Source organism: Juglans regia, chromosome 3 (genome assembly GCF_001411555.2).
Source record: "Juglans regia cultivar Chandler chromosome 3, Walnut 2.0, whole genome shotgun sequence".
NCBI lineage: Eukaryota > Viridiplantae > Streptophyta > Magnoliopsida > Fagales > Juglandaceae > Juglans > Juglans regia.
In genome coordinates, this window is record NC_049903.1 from 453,686 (window position 1) to 458,813 (window position 5,128).

Below are 5,128 nucleotides of genomic sequence, written 5' to 3' on the forward strand. Positions count from 1 at the left end.
TATTAATTTCATATTATGTTTGTGTTAAATTCACATATCAAATCACATATTATCATCCATTTATGTGTCAAAGAGCTAGGGGGTGTTTAATAATGGAATATTAATATATATTTCTATTAAAATTTAAAACCCAAATGCTGTCCGAAAGCAATGCAATTCTATGATTTGATTTACGTTGAGAATTTTATCTTTCATCTGGATGAATATCCATAGCCATTTTAATTTGGGGGGCTCGGGAGTGACAATAAGAATCCAGGCGTGTCAAGCCCATACATTTCTCAGCTCCTTTCGAAAGAATCCCATCTCATCTTTGCAGCTCTTCCAGCCCATCTCCAACCTCCAATCTTGCGAATCCTTTTTTCTTTTCCAGTCCAGTCCAGTCCAGTGCATTCGAAAGAGGAGATGGAAAATCATGAACAAATCAACTACTGTTTTATGTGAAAGAAGAAAATTAAAATAATAAAAAAACTTCAGTATTTGTATGGTAATTATATATCAATTTAATTTCATATAATAATTGTACGTACATCATATATTATATGTACGTAGGTGGCTACAAGTGTTCAGGGAGACGGATTCTCTGAATATATGTAGGCTATGATATTAATTAATTGATATTGTACGTATAGTAAGTAAGTATATAATTAACATGACCTTAGTTCCCCAAATATATAAAATATATGTATGGGATTGCTAGCTTATGATGATAGCGAAATTGAAGTAGCCCACATGATACATGCACATTATTATATATATCCAGTACGTAAATAATAGCGTATATATATATATATATATATATATATATATATATATATCTCTTATATTATATTATATTTTTATAATTGACAAATGAATAGGAATGAACAGTATTTTTGTTTGAGACTGTCTATTCTGCTTATCTCCCTGCATGACTAAGTGTAATTACGGTTCTATCCCTGATAACCAAACTTCTTTGTTCTTTGTTTAATCCTTCCGATTATTTCAGAGTGAATTCGTCGCTATGTTAGTGTGGTTCTATTGCTTGTCAGAATGAAGGATGGTTTGGCTGACTGATGGGATGGGATGAGTACTGGCAAAGTCCTTCATCTCTCTTCGCTCTCTCTCTCTCTCTTGTTTCCCTCGATATCTTTCCCCCTCTCTCTCGTTGAAATGACGAAATCCACATGCCCTCCTGCCGATAATCCTTTCCACCACCATTGTAATTTTTCTGCAACTTCTCTGTCTCTCTCTCGGCTCCCTCTCCCTCTCAAGTTCTCTCTCTCAACTCAGACCCCTTTCGTAACACTTTGGAAAAATAACACTGTAAAAAGCTTCCCTAAAGGATGCCTTTTCAGAGCACGTAGAGAGAAAACAGGTAAAGAAGAAATAACTAAGCTTTCATTCAGAATTTTCATACCCGAAATAGGCACATGACGGCACCTTACATAGTAGGAACCCTACAGTATGATAAAAATGCCATGGGCCTGTACTAGAAGGAAATAAAAAGCAAATAACGTCTCCCGCAAATAACATCTGGAGTAGTCCAGTTGACAACAAATACTAAAAGAAAACAACTAAATAAATCCATGCATGATTCGGCCCAAGTACAAGTCCCTTGAGCCCACTCTGCTGAGTCCAGTCCACACCCTACATCTAGTCCTTCAGACAACCTGCCTTTAGTACACTTCACTTTAGAACACACGTACACACGACACTTCACTTCAGTTCCTTCACTTCCCAAGTGTCCCGTGAACCCTATCATCTTTCTCTTCGGTCTCCTCTTACAGATATCACCCAACTGCCGCCACTCGTTCCTCCTGGTCAACCTAATGTCGGCAGTTGTGTTACACACTTCCCCCCATCAAAACATCTTACCCGCAAGGTGGGGGAAGAGTTCCTTCAGCCGCGAATAGCCTTCCCAAGTGGCGTCAGCCGCTTCTTGCCCATGCTAGTGAATGAGCAACTTCGCCCTTGCCTTGTTCCCCACCTTGACCATGCGACGACTGAGGACTTCCTCGGGTTTAGGCAGTAGAACCCCTTGCTCATCTACAGGCGGTAGTGAGGGTATGGTCAAAATCCTAACTTCAATTTTTTTCTTAAGTTGGGATCTCTGATGATGGAGGCAGATCCAGTTTGTATGCTACCTCCCCAACATGCTGCAGCATCTGGAATGGACCAAAGAACCGTGGTGCTAATTTGAGGCTTCACCGTTGAGCTACGGTGGTCTGTCAATACGGTTGTAGGGGCAGGTATACTCATTCACCTTCTTCAAATTGTTGCTCTTTTCTCTTCAAATCATAATACATTTTCATGCGAGCTTGGGCTTGCTGTAAATTTTGCTTTAAGTATTCTTGATATTTGGTCTCTGTTGCATAAAGTGAGGTCCACTGAATGCACACAGGCTGTTCCCGGAATGTAGTCCAGCCAATGGGGTGGGGGGTAACCATAGAGGGCTTCAAAGGGTGAGATCCTCGTAGATGTGTGCTGAGTGGAATTATACCACCACTCTGCAAGTGAAACCCACACTGCCCAGTCCTTAGGCATATCTCCTGTGAAACACCGTAGGTAATTCTCGATAGTTTTATTGACAACTTCCGTCTGCCCGTCAGTTTGAGGGTGATAGGCAGTGCTCATAGACATTTGAACCCCCTGTAGGAAGAACAGCTCCTGCCAAAATTGGCTTGTGAATATTAGGTATCTGTCAAAAATTATAGAGCAGGGTAATCCATGTGGCTTGAGGATATTTTTTAGGAATAAGTCAGCCACTATATTTGCTATGTATGGGTGTTTTAGCGGCACAAAGTGGCTATACTTAGTCAATTAATCAAACACAATCCATAGATAATCATACCCTTGTGACATGGGAAGCCTATCAATAAAATCTATGGTGATGTGAGTTCATGGTTGAGATGGTATGGATAATGGCTGCAGCAAGCCACTTGTTAGAGTGTTATCTACCTTAACCCTTTGACAAATATCACTTGCTCTAATAAATTTCTTCAAATCTTTTTTCACTCTCGTCCAGTAGAAACCTCTCCTCATCCGATGAATAGACTTATCGTAACCTGAATGTCCCCAATGGACTATAATGGGACAACTCGATTAACTTATTTTTAAATTCCTCATGTTGAGGAATGCATAATGTATTATTGTACAATAGTAACCCATCCCTCAAGGTATAGTTAGAGCTTAACTTACCTTCTGAATAGCTCCTCATCAACTCCTGTAAGTGTGCATCTACATCATAGGCCTTCTTCAAGTCCTCCACCCATTCCACATTAGGAAATGTGATCAACATTAGTACCCCTTCAGGTTCCTTATCTTTACGGGATAAGGTATCAGCCACCCTATTCTCAGACCCTCTTTTATACTCCATAACGAAATTGTAGCCAAGTAGCTTAGTGATCCATTTTTGCTGCATATGGGTTCCAATTTTCTGATCGAACAAATGTTTGAGACTTTGTTGGTCAGTTTTAACCACAAAGTTCCCTCCCAACAAATAAGGCCTCCACTTTAATACCACTGAAACCAAAGCAAATAACTCATTTTCATAGGTAGACAGTGAGAGAGATTTGCCTTTAAGAGCCTTGCTAAGAAATGCTATAGGTCTTCCACGCTGCATCAACACTGCCCCTATTGCTATCCCTGAGGCATCCCACTCAATTATGAATAGTATGGAAAAGTCCAGGAGAGCCAAAACTGGTGGCTGAGTTATAGACCCCTTCAGCCTTTGAAATGCAATCTTTGTCTATTCATTCCAATGAAAACCATCTTTTTTCAACAACCGGGTAAGTGGCACTGCACTCTCACCATACCCTTTTATAAATTTGTGGTAGTAGCTCGTCAAGCTCAAAAATCCTCTTAATGCCTTAAGGGACTTAGGTAGGGACCACTCCACCATAGCATTCAGCTTCTTCGGATCTGCTTGTACCCCCTTGCCGAAATTAGATGGCCTAGGTAAGCCACCTCTTCACACACTCTCACCATACCCTTTTATAAATCTGCGGTAGTAGCCCGTCAAGCCCAAAAATCCTCTCAAGGCCTTAAGGGACTTAGGTAGCGACCACTCCACCATAGCATTCAGTTTCTCCGGATCTGCTTGTACCCCCCTTGCCGAAATTATATGGCCTAGGTAAGCCACCTCTTCACACCCCAACCGGCACTTGGACTGTTTTGCGAATAATTTGTGATGCCTTAGTGTCTCTAAGGTGAGCAATAAATGTTGTGCGTGCTCCTCTTCTGTTTTGTTGTACACCAAACTATCATAAAAAAAATACAAGTATAAACTTCCTTAGAAATGGTCGAAATATCTCGTTCATGAGACTTTTGAAAGTTGAGGGGGCGTTAATGAGCCCAAATGGCATCACTAGGAACTTATAGTGTCCCTCATGAGTTCTAAAGGCAGTTTTTTGTATGTCATTTGGCTTAACCCGTATTTGATGATAGCCAGACCTCAAATCCAGTTTAGAGAATATAGTTGACCCATATAGTTCATCCATTAGCTCTTCAACCACGGGAATAGGGGAAATTTATCCTTCATGGTCACACTATTTAGCCCCCTATAGTCAACACGCAGCTGCCATATCCCATCTGCTTTTCTTACCAATAACACAGGAGAAGAGTAGGGTAGCATGCATGCAATTGAATCTATTTTCTTAGCATTTGGTCACTCGAAATAGTTTCCAAGAATTTGCCATCAAAACTACTACCTTACACATCTTGTACAACTCCAGTAAATGGACTAGCCCCAAACTGTGATCAACTACATCGTTGTCTGTTCTACTATGGAGAAAACATATGAAAATGGAGGGAAAAAAAAATAGCTTTCAATCCAATGCAAATGGATTGTTTGATGTATGCAATTTCCCTTTCCTACTTTCTTGGTTACAATGGGAGTAGCCACCAAAATGTTGAAATGGTGTACAGTTAGGACCACCCCGATTAGCCAATGGCTACAAAATTGAGGCCCCACTCTTTTTGAAAACAAAATCTGATGAAACTTTGCTATCTTATTTATCTTTCTGATAATAGAGTCATGCTTATAAAAAAACTGAGCAACACCAATGTTCCCATTTGATGTATCCAAAATCACTTTCTAATATGTGCTCCCATATCTTTGTGGGCCTGCATGCCCACTATGTCAATCACT